Source organism: Myotis myotis, unplaced genomic scaffold (genome assembly GCF_014108235.1).
Source record: "Myotis myotis isolate mMyoMyo1 unplaced genomic scaffold, mMyoMyo1.p scaffold_m19_p_8, whole genome shotgun sequence".
Taxonomy (NCBI): Eukaryota; Metazoa; Chordata; class Mammalia; order Chiroptera; family Vespertilionidae; genus Myotis; species Myotis myotis.
In genome coordinates this window covers 43,998,408-44,017,971 of record NW_023416390.1, presented here as the reverse complement: position 1 = coordinate 44,017,971, position 19,564 = coordinate 43,998,408, and the positions used below count along the sequence as shown (strand labels likewise).

General features: G+C 41.7%; 1 protein-coding gene across 2 annotated transcripts in view; it reads right to left on the bottom strand.

Moving 5' to 3' along the window:
- Window positions 1-19,564, bottom strand: part of WIPF1 (WAS/WASL interacting protein family member 1) — a 112,517-nt gene that overhangs the window by 60,037 nt on the left and 32,916 nt on the right. The window contains exon 1 of one of the 2 annotated variants that reach the window (XM_036318763.1): window positions 12,125-13,845. The exons of the other annotated variant lie outside the window; for it this stretch is intronic. The gene's annotated coding sequence lies outside the window, so the exon portion shown is untranslated. Of the gene's footprint in view, window positions 1-12,124; window positions 13,846-19,564 lie in introns of those variants that run through there. 2 annotated transcript variants of the gene reach the window in all.

The window sequence follows — 19,564 nt, the reverse complement described above, 5'->3', positions numbered from 1 at the left end:
CAGTGTCCACGTCTGTGAAGGGGACTCATTCGGGGCCTCCCTCACAGGCTGGTAGAGGGGCTAATGAGAGAGAGACAAGCTTGACGGATGCTCTTCTTATAAACGGAGCGTAAGATTGAGAATAAAAACTTTCCATCTCCGTTTGGGGCAGGAACTGCCAGTGTTATTCCAGTGTACCAATTTAGGTATTTTTAAAATAGATCCTTTTTGCTTACTTAGGCTAACTAAAAAGTAGACAAAAAGTAAAGTAGAGGTCAAAAGGTACGTTTTGCACAGACTTAGATCCAACCCATAAGAACTCAGAGTTCTTCCTACTGAATAAAGATAACATACCTCCTTCTCTCAAGAAAATAGCCAGCATAGACTAATTCATTAATTTTTTATAACTAACATCTGTTTCAATGACAATAAATGCTGGCTGGTGTTTCTCAGTGGTTAGAGCATTGGTCCATGCATGAAGGACCACCAGTTAGATTCCCAGTCAAGGGCACATACCAGATTGCAGGTTTGATCTCCAGCCCCGGTCAGGGCATGTGCAGGAGGCAACCGGTCTATGTGGCTCTCTCACATCGATGTTTCTCTATCTCTCTCTTCCTGTCTCTCCCTCCCTTCGACTCTCTCTAAAAAAACAATGGGAAAAATATCCTCAGGTAAGGATTAACTACAATAAAAAAACAATGACAATAAATACACTTTTAATTATTAAGATAACATTTACATAAATATGAAAATAACTTCATGATATTTTATTCAACTGCCATGATGTATATACACAGAAAAGCTTGATTTGTTTATACTGAGCATTTGAAAAAATAAACCTTACTTTTGCCCACTTTTTTAAAAAAATATATTTTATTGATTTTTTTACAGAGAGGAAGGGAGAGAGAGAGAGAGAGTTAGAAACATCGATGAGAGAGAAACATCGATCAGCTGCCTCCTGCACATCTCCTACTGGGGATGTGCCCGCAACCCAGGTACATGCCCTTGACCAGAATCGAACCTGGGACCTTTCAGTCCGCAGGCCGACGCTCTATTAGATCCACTGAGCCAAACTGGTTTCAGCACTTTTGCCCACTTTGCTTAACATATTTCCCCCTTAAATAAAGGAATCGTGGAATCACTGGGGCTTCTGCAGTGAAAGGCAAGGCCTAAAACAAAAATCCTCACCCTTCTGCTCTTGTTTACACACGTAAACACTGTCTCTCTGATTTCAGTCCCAGAAATCAGTCAGTGAATAAGTCCTTATGCAGAGGCCCATGGCATGTTTTTTGATAGGAGTTTTACAAGCTACAGATGTATTTAGGAATAATATTAAATCATTCAGACCATTAAGAAAGATTAACTTCTTCTAGGATTCTAACTCCTGCGTTTAGACATGTATATGCAACTACCTACTTGATATTTCCGCGTCATGTCTAACAGACATCTCAGACAACATATCCCAAACTAAACTCCATGTATCTCTCCTCCACCCCCACTTGCTCTACGTACCACCTTCCCATCTCAGTTTGATGGCATTTCCATTTTTGCTTTGGTTAGACCAAAATCCTTGGAGTCTTCCTTGACTCCCTTCTTGCGTTTATTATTGTTCAATCCAATGATTTTGTTGATTCTACCTTCAAAATAACCAGACTATTTACTCCTCAACCACCTCTATTGCTGCCACCTGGTCAAGGCACCATCGTCTCTCGCCGGAGGACTGCCATAGCCTCCTAACTGGTCTCTCTCTTCACTTTCTCTCCTGCAGTTTATTCTCAATACAATAGCCCGACAGACCCTTTGAAGGTAAAGCCAGGTCCTCCTCTCTCCTTTGCTCAATGTCCTCCCAAAGCTCCCTCTCACCCTGAGTGAACATCAGAGTCCCACCAGCCCTCCAGGATCAGGCCTCCTACTTCTCTCCTCCTCACTTACTCTGTCCCAGTCACACTGGCTCCTTGTTATTCCTGGACTATGCCAGGCATGCTCCTGCCTCGAGGCCCTGTGTTTTCCCCAAGGCAGTGGTTCTCAACCTTCCTAATGCCACGACCCTTTAATACAGTTCCTCATGTTGTGGTGACCCCCAACCAAAAAATTATTTTCGCTGCTACTTCATAACTGTAATTTTGCTACTGTTATGAATCGTAATGTAACTATCTGATATGCAGGATGTATTTTCATTGTTACAAATTGAACATAATTAAAGCATAGTGATTAATCCCAAAAACAATATATAATTATCTATTCAATCTGTGTTTTCCGATGGCCTTAGGCGACCCCTGTGAAAGGGTCCTTCGATCCCCAAAGGGGTCGCGACCCACAGGTTGAGAACCGCTGCCCCAAGGTATCTGCAAGAATTCTCTCACCTCTTCCAAGTCTTCTCTCAAATGCCACCCTCTCCACAGTCACCCCACTTAAACCTGCATGTCCACCACTGCATTGCTGCTCTTCCTTTCCCCGCCGTACTTCTTCCATCATACCTACTACTTTCTAACCTTGTAGCACACTACATAACCTAACAGACTATTCTATTGGGTTTCTTGTTATTGCCCAAGTCCTCCAACTAAAATGTATGCTCCACATGGAAGGCACTCAATAAATATTTCTGGATTAAGAGAAAATGCTAAAAAGCAAGCAAACAACAACAAAAGTAAACACACACACACACACACCCCACATGAAACATCCATTGTCCAAAAAGGGCATTGTAATATCCAGTAGTAGGACCCACATATTATATCATTTCCTCCTTCTTATAATGCTTGTGGTATTTTGAAGAGGAGTGATGAAGGAGAGGCTGTTGTTTATCCAGGAAAGACCCCCTAAGAGTGTCATCACGGGGAGGGGTAGATTGCCACACTTCCAGCACAGGGACTTTGTCAGAGGTCCTAAACTCCCTTTTATCTGGGAGCCAGACTCAGCATGACTGACCCACAATACAAATTTATAAGAGGCTGCTGGGCATACAAAAATTCACAAATGATGTCATTTCTAATGACCGTGTCCATTGTCCAGAATACATTCTTCTGAGATAATGGTACCCATTATTTAGTGTTCAGAAGGTGGTTCAGGGACCTTGGAATCACAGCTAAGGATGGAGAAACCTCTTGAGGGCTACTTAATCTGGAAACTTCACACTGGACAATCCCTCTCAATGCATGTTCACTCTTCCTGGCCAATCCTGGACGGCCACTGGAAGTTTCCTCTCTGAGTTATCCTCTTCTTTGCTCCATGGGGACCATCACCATTCACTACACACGAACTTTCTCCAGGTAGGATGAATTCGGTGTCTACTTATAATGCAGGGGTTGGGCAAAAGTAGGTTTACAGTTGTGTGTACACAAAACACAGAGTTCAGAGTTTATTCTTGTACTAGAGGCCCAGTGCACGACATTCATGCACTCAGGGGGGGTATCCCTCAACCTGGCCTGCACCCTCTTGCAGTTCGGGACCCCTCGGGGGATGACTACTTGCTAGCTTAGGCCTGCTCCCCACCAGGGCTTCTGGCTGAGCAGCACTCCCCCTGTGGGAGCGCACTGACCACCGGGGGCAGCTCCTGCATTAAGTGCCTGCCCCCTGGTGGTCAGTGTGAGTCATAGCGACCAGTTGTTCCACCATTTGGTCACTTTGCATATTATCCTTTTATTATATAGGACTAGTGGCCTGTTGCTCGGATTCGTGCACATTGAGAGGAAATTAATTAGAAGAAATATTTTAATATTGCTATTCACCCTTTCTAATAGAAGTGTCAGAGATGAAAGAAAATTAGTAAAATGTATATGAAAATAAATATAAATTGATTAATAAATAAACAATAACAACATGATATAACAACAAAGACATGAAATAAAAACAATAAAAACATGACATAAAAACAATGAAAATATGATATGAAAACAAAACATGATATAAAAATAACATTGATAAAAACAATGACTGATAAATTGATTAAACTTATTCTAATATCTCCCTGTATGCCAAATTAAGAGAAAAAAAAGTTTCAGAGTGCTTGACTGATTCCCCTTGTGATGAAGTATTTACAACTTTAATGTCACATGCTCTTCGAACTCAAGAGAAAGCAACATGTAACTGATCATGTCCAAAAACGGGTTCAGGTAGGAATATTCCTACTCTGTCTAGAGTTTGTTCTTGTGATTTATTAATAGTCATCGCAAATGTTGGCTTCATGGGAAACTGTCTTCAAATTAATTTAAATGGGAGGCCACTGTCAGAGAGGGACAAATCAATTCTTAGAATCAGAACAATCTCCTTCTGCAGATCCTGTTAATACTTCAGCTTTGATTATGTTAGGTCACAATCTTTTGGTAATAAATCTAGAGCCATTACAAAGACCCCATTTACTATTAAGATTTCTCAGCAGCATGAATTGCACCTACTTTCAATTTTAATTTATGACACAGCATTCCCAAAGGAGTAATACTATTAAGAAATTCTAAGGGAAAATTTTCCTTTTTGGCATCATCCGTTGAATTGATGGAATCATCATTCAAATAGTTGTGAAAATCTCCATTGAGTATATCCAAAATTTCTTCATTTAATTTATGAATGAGCTCATTTTTAGGACAAAGAATCGCATGTTTAGATATATTTTTCTGACAATGCCACTTTCTTTCAGCTTCAGAATGTCAACAAAAACAACCAAATTTGCTATCGACAATGACAGATCTAAACACACGCATGTGATAGGCGCCAGTGAGAGCTTTATATGTATTGCACATGTGCAAGTCAACATTTATTTTTAAATTGCCAGTGAGCAGCATTTGTACTGACCAGTCAGATGGACAGACAGACGGATGGACGGTTGGTCACTTAACTTTATATATATGTATATATAGATAAATAAGAGAGGTCCAAGGTAGCCGGGCTGTGAGGGCCGAGCCGCTTGCATGAATTTTGTGCATTGGGCCTCTAGTATGCATATAAGATCTTTGGTTGATCTCTTCCCACCCTTCCCTCTGAGAATCATCAGTCTGTTCCATGTTTCCATGCCTGTGTGTTGAGTGTCTCCCCACTGGTGGTCAGTGCACATCATAGCTACTGGTCAAACAGTAGAATGGTCGGACACGTAGCATAGTAGATATATATATATATATAATCATTTATTAATTATTGCATTATTTCCCATATGAATAATTATAACCTACTTTTGTCCACCCCTGTATTATACCCATATTGCTGTGCTGTCTTCCAGGAATTGAGTAGAGATCACTTAGCTGGAATTCTGGGAGTTCATAAACTCCTCAGTCTCTTGGTTTATTCCCATTAGGCATGGCTCTAGCCCAGCCATGGGCAAACTACGGCCTGCGGGCCGGATCCGGCCCGTTTGAAATGAATAAAACGAAAAAAAAAAAAAAGACCGTACCCTTTTATGTAATGATGTTTACTTTCAATTTATATTAGTTCACACAAACACTCCGTCCATGCTTTTGTTCCGGCCCTCCAGTCCAGTTTAAGAACCCATTGTGGCCCTCGAGTCAAAAAGTATGCCCACCGCTGCTCTAGCCTCTGTAGATACCCGAGGGCACCTGTATCTAGATTCCAAGTCCTCGGGACCCCTCAACACTGTAGCTGGTGACCCAGGCTGGAGTTAGAAGCCTTGGTCTGCACCCACTAGTATCACTAATTAGTTATTTGGACAACGAAAAATCACCTAACCTTTCTGAGTTTCAGTTTCCAAATCTAAAAACGAGAGGATTGAACCTTGAAGTTCTCTTCTATTTCTAAAAACCTAAGATTCTATTTTCCATCTACCTCTTTAAGTTTTAAATAATGACAACAGCCTCTGAGAGCCTCTTTCCGAAACTTTTCCTAAGGCCAGATGTTCCTGGCACCAAAGTAGGAGAAAAAAAATATTTTTTGAATAACCTAACATTTTTGTCTTTTAGAGAAAATTATCCTCTGACCTTTTCAATTCCCTTTTTTCTACTGCTCCTCCTTATGAATCCTTAAAGTAAGTTTTAAAAAGTAAATTATCGCCTTTCCTGGCTCGTCAGGATCTAGCTTACAACATTATTTTCCTTCCAAAATTATTTTTCCTACCTAAAACCTTTCAAGCATTTTTATACCAGTAATTATGCTCATTAGCCTCGATTTGCTTCTGTTTTGCAAGGAAGGTTACTCAATGCTCGGGAGAAGAGGAACAAAAAGCTTAGAGACAAGGTTGGCTGAGGAAGCATGCAGTCCATGCAGGTGAATTCTGGTCACATTTTCACGAGGTGATGGGCACAAAATGGCAGGAGTGAAGAAAGAAGAGAAAATACAGAGGGAAGAAGAGAAAAAAAGTGAAGGCATATGTTGTTCGCTTTGAAAGAGGTTTTAGGCCAAGCCCTGGTGGCAGTTCATCAAGAATGTTCATTTGGTTAAATGACTTCTGGAACTGGGACTTTCCTGAGAAGTCGCACCGCAACGAGAAGGCAGAGTTGGAACTCTAACTCCCTTTCACAGCTCTCTCCACGCGGCCTTCTGCGTAGCAAGCTGCTGAGGTATTGGGCAGCAACTCTGTTGGTCCCACACCTAGTTTTTAGGAGTCAAGATCATTCTACAAGTCCCTGAGCCTTTAAGGGAGAACAAATCTTTCCATAGCTGCCATGGAAATGAAAGAAGATGCTCCAAATCACCATTTAAGAAGTCAGCGATTTACTGAAAGAATAGCAATCCACAGGCAAACCCTCCCAATGAATCTATAGGTATGATATATGCAAAACCTCCTAGTCTGAAGTTAGCAGCATATTCCAAATAATGGTAGATTCCAAGGTATTATCTAATGACCTTTAATTGAGGAGGCATATGCCCTAAAGCAGCCGTCACCAACCTTTTGGACCTCATGGGCCACCAGTTGTCCACGGACCACCAGTTAGCGACCGCTGCTCCAAAGGTTTCCTTAAACCAGTGGTCGCCAACCTTTTCATACCACCAGTGGTCCGTGGAATTTCCCCCTATTAAGAGATATATATTTTTCTGTGTGCACACATGCATGTGTGTGCAAACATGTATCCTACTATAAAAAAAGGACTCTGTTTTTAAGCCACACAGGATTATAAACCAATACAATGAGTGAACTTAAAATATGATATATTATTAAAATCCAGACACAAACAAAAGTAGAAAGGAAGCCTAATTCATCAGAAAGTACCAAAACAGACACCGTAGTAGCTAGCCAGCTAGACAGTCTCAAAGCAGTAACTTCTAATTAGTATTGAGAAATTACAGAGTTGGTGGTATATGAACACCTGGTGAAGCTGACATAGGATGTCACATAAGCTAGGACTAGGCGGCTCTTAGATTTGGTTTGTTGCAGCATAACAGGATTCTACTTTGAAGACTCATCTTTTCCCAGTTTATTCTTTTTAAGGAAAAGCTTTCCTCCATCCTTTAATAAACAAACAAACAAATGCAACTGTTCTTGCCATTTTTAAACAGGGGGCCAGTTCACTGTCCCTCAGACCGTTGGAGGGCCGGACTATAGTTTAAAAAAAACTATGAACGAATTCCTATGCACACTGCACATATCTTAATTTGAAGTAAAAAAACAAAAAGGGAACAAATACAATATTTGTATTTGCATGTGGCCCGTGGGCCGTAGTTTGAGGACCCCTGCACTAAGAGGCTTTTTTTGAAAGCCTTTTTTTAAACAATACATTTCTGAAGAAGTGGAGGGAAATTGAAATGGCAGAGTGAAAAATCAATCAGGCATAAGGCAATCCCTTCCCTGGAAGTGTAACAGAGAATTAATAAGTATAAATAAGCCTTAATAATATTTCTTTAGAAGACAGCACCTAAAACCACACTGCACTGTGTCAAACTTCCATCACAGCTCCCTCATCATTTCCTTCCAGAAAATCTGCAATCTAAACAAACCACATGCCCGCACCTCCACAGGAATCACACTGTTCTTGCTCCATTTCCAAGAGCCCAAGTCCTCTTACTCCTTAAAAGCAAAATATAACATTTTGTTTGAGGTGTTCACAAAGGAAAGTGACAATGATCTTATGATCTGAGTTACCTTGAAGTCTGCAGGTTTGGAGGGAGGGAGGTATAAGAAGACATAATTACTGGATGATTCTCAGAAAGTATGTTTATTTCTGTATGGAGTCTGGCTTTAGTCAACAGAATCCAGGTAAGGCTTTTTCTTGAAGTTTATGTAACCAAAAAAGTATAAATCACAGGAGGAATAAAAAACATCTCAAGCTACCTCTTCTCTTCCCTTTCCTTTCCTTCCCCTCACCTTTGTAAGCTCTTGAAAACTGAACTGCTTATAAGCTGAAAATGACTAAGATTTTTTGTGTAGCACTTCTGGGTCAAGATAAAAATATATTGCTGAAAAACACACACATATTATTGAAACTCATGCTCTTTTCACAGCTGTAAACCACAGGAGGTAACTGGCTAGTAGCAAATGATGTGGACATTAGAACCTGAATATTCAATACTTTAAAAAAAAATGTATGGATCCCATCCAGTTTGGCTCAGTGGATAGAGTGTCAGCCCACAGACTGAAGGGTCCTGGGTTTGATTCCAGTCAAGGGCATGTACTTCAGTTGCAGGCTCAATCCCCAGCCCTGGTTGGGGTGCATGTGGGAGGCAACCAATCAATGTGTCTCTCTCACATCGATGTTTCTCTATCTCTGTCTCTACTTGTCCCTTCTTCTCTCTCTGGAAATCAATGACAAAATAACCTTGGTTGAGGATTAAATACAACAAAAAGATAAAACTTAATAAAAGCTTAAAAAAATCTATGGTTCTTTGATATCTAGAATAAAGAACTCCTACTGCTCAACACCAAAAATCCAAATAACCTCATTAAAAAAATGGGCAACAGACTTGAACAGACCTTTCTCCAAAGAAGATACACAAATGGTCAACCAGAGTATAAAAAGATACTCAATATCACTAATTATTAGGGCAACGCAAATAAAAATGAGATATCATCATATACCCATTAGGATGGCTGCTACAAAACAACAAAATAACAAGTATAGTCTAGGATGTGGAGAAATTAGAATCCCTTATGCACTGTTGGTGGGAATGTAAAATGGTGCAGCTGCTATGGAAAACAGTATAGCAGTTCCTCAAAAATTAAAAATAGATTTCCCATATGATCCAGAAATTCCACTTCTGGGTATGTACCCAAAAGAATAAAGCAGGATCTCAAAGAGATATTTGTATAGCCATGTTCACAGCAGCCTTGTTCATAATATCCAAAGGTAGAAATAACCCAAATGTCATCCACAGATAAATGGATAAAGAAAATGTGGTATATATATATATATATAATGGAATATTATTCAGCCCTGAAGATGAAGGAAATTCTGACACATGGGCTACAACCTACTTTTGGCCACCCCATGTGATCCCACTCACATGCGGTACTTAGCGTAGTCAAACTCACAAACAGAAAGTACAACATGGTTGCCAGAGGTTGGAGGAGAAGGAAAGGGAGAGTTGATGAATGGCTCTCTGTTCATTTTGCAAGATGGAAAAGTTCTGGAGATCGGTTGTACAACCATGTGAATGTATTTAACAGTACTGAACTACACACTTCATGGTTAAGATGGTAAATTTTATGTTATGTGTATTTTATCACAATTTAAAAAACAAACTATGACTCCCTGTATTTCTCAGCATGATGGCCTTACCCATCGCCAGGGGCTTCTCTCTGAGGAGTCCAGAGAGCTGGGCCTCCAGACTTGCTGATGTCAACTAAAAAAGATGGCCCAGGATGAACTTCATGGTAAAGGTTGCACTCGTCAGAGTTTTCTTTTCTTTTTCCCTCCCAGCATGAATGATAACTCATCATTTCATCCCTCTAACACCCAGGCCACCTAAACACTGGTGGATGCTGACTCTGGGGTTTGGGGGAGAAGAGGCCTGCCTATATGTCAAGGTCCAGGAGAAGAGAGATTTGCAACGTCAGCCCCCTTCCTCCTCCTTACTTATAGAATTCAGTAACATGCCCCATAAAATTCACCACTTTTTCTCTAGCCAAAAGGTGACCATTTATCTCTTTCTACTTTTGACTTTCAAACTGAACTCAGTATTCAAGTTGGAAGTAATTCCTGTCTAAAACTTACATGCGAGATTAATATTCCAGTTGCTCTCCATTATCCCCCATGATTTACCTCCTTCTGCCCATTCCCTGTCTTCTTTTTTTTTTTTCTTCCAGAATCCACGTCCAGGTCTGGGAAACAGGCATTGTGTAATAATGACACTCTATAAATCTGTCTTCTTGCATCTCAAACACAAAGGAACACAGTGAAGGTGGGAAGCTAGAGAAGGGGGTGAGAGACGGCCCCAGAGAACAGATGCCTCAGAAGAAGGGGAACAGCTTTTTGGAAGGATGCATTTACAAAAAACATCAGGTCCATCTGGAAAGCATTTTAGCAAAATAGAAAACCCTTTTCTACTATGAACAGCACATTAGCTAAATACGAAAATTCCTGAACAACAAAGCTCTAGGACCAATGAAAAAGAGCAAAATAGCAAAACAAAACCGAAAGAGGAGCTCCTTCTAGGGATGACGGGCCTCCTCTGAGCTGTAGGCCTGCGGGGTGCTCAAGGGTGCTCCTGGCACCTCGTGCAAGAGACCTGCCCCCTGCAGCTCCCCTATGTTTCCTCCCGGGGAACACTGCTTCATGCAAAGGGCTCCAAATACAAAAAAACTCCAATCTCCCCTCCACCGCCTCCCCCATGGGAACGTGGCTGCCTCTGTCGACCCAGTGCAAGGTTTCTCAAACCACTTGGCCTGCGATCCCCAACTTAGGATCCTCCCTGATTCTGTCCACTTCCTCTCCATTTTCTTACACAACATGGTAGTAAAACATGAAAAATGTGGCAATCCGAGGACAAAGTAAACAATGATTTTTGTCTTTCATCACTCTCCTGGTGATTTTGCCTGCCTGGGGTGTAAACAACATGTGAGTCCATTTACCCCTCACCCCTCCGTTGTTGTTTTCCAGTCCAGACACTGAAACACTATGGCATGAAAAGATAGAATGAGAAGCTACCAATCCTGGTCCCTTCTCTCCATCCCTCTCCCAGCCTCTAGCAACACATCCACAGAGCCACAGAAGAAGTCTCCGTTTTCAAAAATGCCCAGAAAAAAACCCCCCACAACTCACCATCCTCTCTGGCTAACCTGTTCTAGTCCTTAACATAGTCCAAGAATATAGTAACTTCCTTCTTCTAACTCAAATTTGAGACAGATTCCTTCCTCCGATAGGTCCGAAAGCATCAGGTTTGTGTAGGGACCTTTCATTGACTTGAAGTTCTTAATTCAACTGTCCCTCGTGGCCTCAGGATGAATAATCTTGGGCCCTTCCGCTGTTTCTGGGCTCTAATTTCCAACCTTTGACCTAGGTCCCAGGCTCTTCTCTAGACTCTTCAAATCTTTCTTTATACATGGGAAGCACGAGCTGAAAACACAACAGCCAGACCTCCGGGCTTCCTCAGGCCCCGCACAGCCCCAGCCCAGGCTGGGCGCCTTCTTACACTGCAGGGGACTTCCTCATCTCAGGTTCAAGCTGCCCAGCCTCTTCGCTGCTCCCCGTGTGTGTCAGTACAAGAAGGAAAGGAAAAAAGGAAGAAAGAGGACAGAAAAAATAGAAAGGGGAACTTAAGAATGTATAAAGACACGATAAAGTATTTTCACATATTTTAACAAAGCCAAAAGATGCTTCTCTACCAGATGAAAAGTACGCCCCAAACAACAAACCTTTGCAGGCAGCCTCGCAGCATGATTTTACCCAAAATATCCCTGCTCTGCAGCCCTGTGAACGCCCGGATCCGCCTGCAAACACGAGCTGATCCGTCCCACCGCAGACTTATGCTGATAGGTGAACGGAGCAGAGGCTTAGCTGAATTCCGCAAAGTAAGTTACTGAGTGCACATCTCCAGGCTTGTTTTTTAAAGGCACAGAAGTTCCAAGCAGGGCAGCAAGCGATGTGGATTTCCTTTTCACAATAATGGCTGGATGCGTGTTCCTCTAACAACGTGTGGCTGTTCCATTCAAAGCCAGAGCGGTTACCTCCCATTACAAAAATAAAGGCAGCTCAGGAAAGAGAGCTGGGTAGGCATTTTAGAGCGGCTATGGAAGATTTTAGGGGGGGGGGGCGGGGGGGGGAGCACTAACCTGTGTTGTTTTAATCGGCTGCAAACGACCCCGTTCTCAAGTTCCCGTGCTAGCTGCTGGCCCGTTTCCTGTGAGCGCTGCATGTGACACTACACTTCCTCACTGCACCTTCTTTGACTGCCTCTCCGCGGTCAGGGCCATGTGATAACACCCTCTCGCTGCTTGCTCCACACTGGGGAACCCGCGTCCACAGGCAGGGTTGCCTACCCCAAAGGTGGTTGCAGGCTTCCCCAGGCACAGGTGGAGGAGCTGAGCCTGGGAGGAGGCGGGAGGGCACTGTCTGTGCTCCTGGCACTGGTGACTCCCCAAGGAGGGAGCGGGGAAAGGGAGAGGCAGACTCTTGGGTTCCGGGGTTCCCCTTCTTGGGGTCGGGGAGGCAGCTGAGAAGGGGTGGACCGCTCAGCGGAGCTGGGTGTTCGCCTGTCCCCATCATGGGTCCAGGCCTGGGCCACTGCCCTCCAGCAGAAGAGGGAGGATGAGGAAGGGCGGGTGGCATGTGCCCGGGATGTCCCCGGGCTGCCCTGGTAAGGGCGCCACCACAGGAGAGTACACACAGGGCTCAGCTCACATCTCTGGATCCTGCAGGGACGCCCGGAATTTCCTGGGACAGTCTCAAGTTCACATCCAATCGAATCAGTCCTGCTGTCAAACAGCGTGTCCTAATTCTTGGTTCAGCAAAGTCACCATACTCTATGCCCCCCAGGGCTTCTGCTGATCTCGAAATACAAATACGCCAGCCTTTGGTTTCCCCGTCAAAGGGCTGATCTTGACATCTTCCTGTGGGATGGTGGGGGTTCTTGGTGGCATGTGAGCCCTGGCTATGGGGGCCTGATGCTGGCCTGGCAAGGGATTGGGGAGCAGGGGGGGCGGTGGCTGGGTGTGCCCCTCTGTCTCCAAGGGGGTGTGGAAGAGCTGAGGCAGGACCCAGCACGGAGCCCAGGGTGCCTTTTCTAGTTTCCTTGTTCCTGTGGTGAGTGCTCTCTTTCCTTGTAAAACTCCCCTCGCTCTCTGGAGGTCCACACACACTGGAGCTGCTGGATGTAGGAAGTGGTGTGTGGGAGTAAAATGATGCCCGCACCAGGGAATATCTGCAATTTGTACAGCTTGACTCAGTGCAGAAAGTTGTTTATACTTGGCTTCCCTGGAATAGTTTTTTTTCCAAATGCTTTTACAGGGATTTTTTGGTTTGGTTTTTAGAAAGGTAACTGTAGACAATCTCACTGTTCCAGGTCTTGAAAACGTCACCCTATAATTCCCCAATGAAGTTTTCCATGTGCGAACACCGAGTGAGAAAATGAGTCCTGAGAGTCAGAACTTTGGACAACAGTAAATCCTTGAAGTCTCACCGCATGCTTGCATTTCTGGCTTTGAAAACACGGAAAACTGTTTTACCGTTCTGACAACTGAGGGCTGGTTTTCTGATTGAACTGTACAGTTAGATTAGCCGGTTGAGTCGAGATGGATATAAGCATGGCATAGGAGTAATGGTGAAATTTTGCCATCTTGCAAAAACAAAATACTACATAGATGAGAAATAATAATGGCTCCATTTGAATGTATTTAGAAGTGTCACATTCTGGGTGAAGCTGCCAGTTCCATTTTTCAACTAAGCAGTTACATATGTTCTACTTAAGCCAGGCTCTGCGTGGAATTTTTAAAGGTCTTAACAAAATGCTTCATAACTTTCCTTTGAGATCCCTAACCTGGTGTCCTGTCCATGAGGTTCTACTTCTTCTTCTTCTTTTTTTTTTTTTTTTCCTGTTTAGGCATTTAAAAAATTTTAATAAGGTTTATTTTTTAGAACAGTTGTAGATTATTAGAAAAATAAAGAACGCAGAATTCCCATCCTTTATGCACACAGTCTCCCTCCCCACTATTAAAAATCTTACCTTTAGAATGTTATATGAGTAGCCATTAATTAACCAATATTGATGCATTATTATGAAGTAAGGCCCGTAGTTTATTTAGATTTTTCTAAGTTTCCCCCCCCCAGTGTCTTTTTCTGTCCCTGGAGCCCATCCCATTACATTTAGTCATCATGTCGCCTTAGGCTCCTTATGATTGTGCCAGTTTCTTAGATTTTCCTTGTTTTGATCACCTTGACAGTTTTGAGCATGTCAGGCATTTTGTAGAATGCCCCACAACTGGGATTTGTCTTCTGATGTTTTTTTTTTTTTTTTTTCTTATGGTAAGACTGGAGTTATGGGTTATTTGGAGTAAGACCACAGAGGTAAAGTGCCATTTTAATCACATATCAAGCATATCACCAACATAATTTAATACTGTTGATGTCGGCCTCGATTGCCCGAGGTAGTAGGTGTCAGGTTTCTCCTCTGTAAAGGGGCTCCCACCCCTTTCCATACTGTACACTTTAGAAGGAAAGCCGGGAGGGTGGAGTATCTATGTAAGTTATTTGGAATTCTTCTGTATGGAAGATGTGTCTCTTTTATCTGCTTCTTAATTTATTCAATCTTTTATTTATGTCAGCATGGCTTCATGGACATTTATTTTTTATTTTGGGTTATAATTCAACGCTGTTCTGCTGTTCAGATAGCTCTCCTTTGGCCATTGGGAGCTCTCTCAGTTGGTCCGTGGGCTCCTCTGACATACTTCTAGCAATTCTGTGCTTTGCTTTTGGTTTGTGAGCTCTTCCTTAAGTTCTGGCAATACAAGATGCTCCAGTCTCACCGTGTGCACCTCCCCAGCTGTCCGTGATTTTTCCTTCTTCATAAGAGAATGAAAGAAAATAACTATGGGCCTGAGAAAAATTTTTCTTTGCCTTTAATTTTCATTAGTTCTGCCACATGTATTAGTAAGAAAAAAAAGTTTTTTTTTATTGCTTTCATAAAATTAGTGCTAGCCTTTACCAGGGAGAAAACACCAAAATACCAAGTGAAATTCCAAGATGCATGTTTTTATTGGTAATGTTTTCTCCTTCATATTTTAATGTCCCTGAAATCAAAGTGCCTATGTTAAAATCACATCTCTCCCCCTCCCCCATATGTCATTAATGTGAGGTTATACCTTACAGTTGATAGCGTCTTGGGAAGGGAGAAAGTAGAGCAGTCAATTAGCTCTTGTTTGAACCAGAGACATCCATTAACTACTTTCACCGATTTTCCCTCTACCGAACACATATGTTGAAGTGGTTTGATGTGTAGCATCTACAGACATTAAAACAACCCATGGTTTTTACCAACTCCCATACCTATTCTACCTTTGCCTCAAACCACAAATTCTCAAGTCCTAAATACAGATAAGAGGTGGGCATTAAATTTTCCATTTTTTCTGTGTTTACTATTTGACTCCTTTTATGTTTACCTTTCAAGCTCTCAGGAATCCAACATCACGCCTGAGGACCCTGCTGCTGACGCCGAAGGGTGGTGAGAATGACATCTCCTGCTGATGAAGAGTAAAAGCCTTTACAGACCAGGAAGGACTCCTGGATTCTGCCGTTCCCACAGAGAAGCCAACTGACTGCCGATGGGCAGAACAGGCCAGGATCTTCTCTCCAGCTCAAGACCGAACCACTACTGCTTTGGGAGCATCATGTTTCACAGAAGTTTTCTCTTTACAGACAGAGTCCTGTTTGACCATTCACCATGGGTCTATCTCACAGCCACAGACATAATGCCAATCTTTTCATCCAGGTAGGCGGAACTTAGCTACTGGAAACACTATTTTCTGTCTCACTCCTGGGTAAAATGTACTAAGCTACTGAGAGCGCCCTAATCATCTCACCAACACCCAGAAGAGACTGGCAGGAGATGCTGCACTGACTTGCTTAGGAAACTACTAATATTGACCAAGCCCTTACCACACGTCAAGCACGGAGCTAAATGCTTTCCATATTAATACTTTTGTTTAATTCTCACGGTAATCCTGAGAGGTAGGTACTGTGATCACCACTTTTCAGAAAAGGTAACCAAGTTAGAGAAGCTAAATCATCTGTCCAGGGCCCTTTGATAAGCTTGAAGCCAACGTGCAAATTCAGCTCTGCCTGACACCAGACACCCAGAGTCCGCTGCTGCTCTTTGTGGTCATAGGTTTACCATCTACCACTCACAAACAGGCACTTTATTGAATGTAGTCCTGCTCTCTAATTATTTTCTGCACATACTTTTCACCTCAGTCAAACCTAAGTGGCAATTAAGGACAGGGACAGCTTCCTTCAGACCATTACCTCAGCTTTCCAAGCTCATTCCAGCAGCTTTCCCATAAACTCTGCACTTCTGCCTTATTGCCAATCTATTTTTCTAATTTATTAGAAAAAATCGTAATTTTTGTAATAAAGGTAATTAATTTACATTTGTTATTTCCTTCCACTGACTTTGTCTTGTTTTGTTTTTCATTTATTAGCTTCTTGTTACAAACTCACTTTGTTTTTTTTCAGTCCTTTTAAATAAAAGCCTTAACTTTTTATCTGAGTATACTTTCAGTTCTGTACCACACATGTCAATGCATTGTATTCTCATTGTTAATTTTTAAATAGTCTATAATTTGAGTAGTGATTTCCTGTTTGAGCCAAGAATTATTTAAAAGGGTCATATTTTAGTTTCGAAGTGCTTGGATGGAGGAGCCATCTTCCGTTAATTTTCAATGCTGTTATTGTCATATGTGACCAGTATATCTACTTCCTGGTTAATTGTAAAGTTTCTTTTTGGTCTAGTATTCATCAACTCTTGTAAATGCTCCATGTCTTTTAAAAAACTGTGAGTATTTTCTATTTGTTAGGTTAGGTCAATAACAAAAATGATATTATTCAAATCTTTTGTTCCTACTTATATTTGACCACTTGATCAAATTCAGAAAGCATTTTTGTTAAAGTTTCCCACTATAATTATGAAAACTTTGTGTCTGTAAATTATTTATTTATATTTTTATTTGTATTATTTTACTTGTGTTTTTAATAAAATTTACTTTATCTAATCCAGTGCTAAGATGTTCAGTGCATGAAGGTTTGTTATTATTGAATCTTCTTGTCTGACTTATTTCTCTTATTCCTTATTTAATATTTCTTTTTACATTTAACCCTACACTTTTTAATATTAATATTACCATCTTATTTTTGTTTTGTTAGTTAGCATTCACAAACCTATCCCTTTCTTTTCTTCCTTACTGTGTACATATGACTCTTGAAGACAGCATATAAGCTAGATTATCTTTTTAATCAACCTGAGAGTCACTGATTTTATTAAAGGAATTTAACCTAGTCACATTTATTATTATATGTTACCTTATTCCTGCCATTTTATAATATGTATTCTATTATTGTTTTCTTCCTGTTTTGCTCCTTTTCTTGTCGTTTACCAATTGACCCTGCTTTTATTATTGTAGTACCCTCTACCCTGACTCTGTGTGTGTGTGTTTTAATATCTAATGGTTTAGAAATCCTATCTATACTTTTTTCTAAAGATCAAATACACATGACCTTTCTTGATGAATAACAGAGAACTACATAGCAGGACCTACTAATTGGTAAGATCAACACATTGTTTGGAGAAATTTAATGGTAAATTCATGTTAATAACAATAATAAATTGTGTGTTCAGGGGGATGACATTACACAGGCAACAGAAACCCTTCTAAAAGAATATGCTGCCAGGTCTCCATTCATTTCCCTTCCCATTTTCTATGAGGAAGACTGGCTACAGCTCTCACAAATCATGTGGACATGTGTAGGACAGGGGGACAGCCAAGAACCCAGGGGCTAGGACATAGACAGGAACATCCAGGGAATGCTGCTGCAAATTTTGGACTCTGAGACATGCAAGCAATCCAGAGATCTGGAGCAGACTCCGCAGAAGGGAGGCTGGCAGGGCGGGTTTCCTGCTATCTTACTTCCAGGCACTAGAAGTCATTACCTGCTAAGGAATCTATTCTAGAATTAGGTAAGAGCTGAACTGTAAGGTCATAAGAATGTAAACATATCCTCTAAAGAGTTGAGGAATTCAAATGAGAAAATAATGTTGCTAGGCTTGCTAGAGACTAGAATGCTGTGTTTCCTGAGGTCTGGTTATGAAAGCAAAGGAATCAATAAGAATCCACACTTTTTTTGTTGTTCAAAAAATGAGGTAGTTTTGCCGAAACCGGTTTGGCTCAGTGGATAGAACGTCGGCCTGCGGACTGAAGGGTCCCAGGTTCGATTCCGGTCAAGGGCATGTACCTGGGTTGTGGGCACATCCCCAGTAGGAGATGTGCAGGAGGCAGCTGATCAATGTTTCTCTCTCATCGATGTTTCTAACTCTCTATCCCTCTACCTTCCTCTCTGTAAAAAAAAAAATCAATAAAATATATATTTTTTAAAAATGAGGTAGCTTCTATCTTTCTAAAGCTGTCATATCAGTGCAGGGTGATGGGGGAAATTCTGGCTCTAAAATATGTAAGCAGGTAATGTTTGTGCATGTTTGTATATGTGTTTGAATGAAGGTGAACATTAAAATTTAATTTTTCATGGAGAATCCTAGGGTAGTGGGAAGGAAGAAATGGGGATAAAGGTGTAGCAAGTATTTGAAGACCTGCTGCTTAATTTCAATTTACTGGACTAAGATCCTAGTTTGGACCACAAAGAAGATGTGATACACTACCTTAAAAGGGTGTTTCTATTCTAACATAACATTAAAAATGTAATTTAGCTGCAAAAACATTTTATGGATTCACTATTATTTCCAATCATCCTCATAATATAAAAGGGAAGACCAAGAGTTGAAGACACTTGTTCAAAGTGAGTAAGTGAAAGAACTGGGATTTAAACCTCAAGCGTCTGACTACAAGTCTGGTGTCATTTCCAGTATACGCCAAAACTACCTCCTTGCTGTTCTGTCTCCGCAGGAAGACAGACCCATGCACACCATATGCATGTTGTGCAGAGAGGAACTGCAGGAGGCCCGCCCTTGGCAGTCAGTGCTTCACAATGTAGGTCAAACAGTCCAGTCAGACCCCAGAGCAGTGGTTTCTACATGGTTCCTGGGGGACTTGGGAAGCACTAAGTCATGTCAAAGGCTTTCCTCATTAGCTTTCATGCAAAAAGACACCATATACCACTTTTTGAGCCCTTGGAGCAGCTAGAAGGAAGATGAAAGGTCAAGAAAGTTCTCTTGCTGATGCACTGCATCCTGGTACATTTGTTTATGCCATTGTAATGTAATCTAAGCCAGAATTATTCCGGCCAGCTGTCTTCAAAGCTAGAGCCCTCACAGGGACATTCTTCTTTGGCACAGCAGAGGGCCTGATGCCAACAACCAAATTGGCCCTTTCCAGTATCGTGCAGTTGAATTCCAAATAACTAGGCCCCATACTCATCTTTGTTGTTGATCAAAACATTGAAAGGGTATGGCAAATTTCCGTGTTCATGAAAAGGCTAACTAGGGACACAAAGAAAGCTTCGCCACTCACCCAGCATAAGCTTTCAGTCAATACGGAACTCCAGAGGCAGTAGAC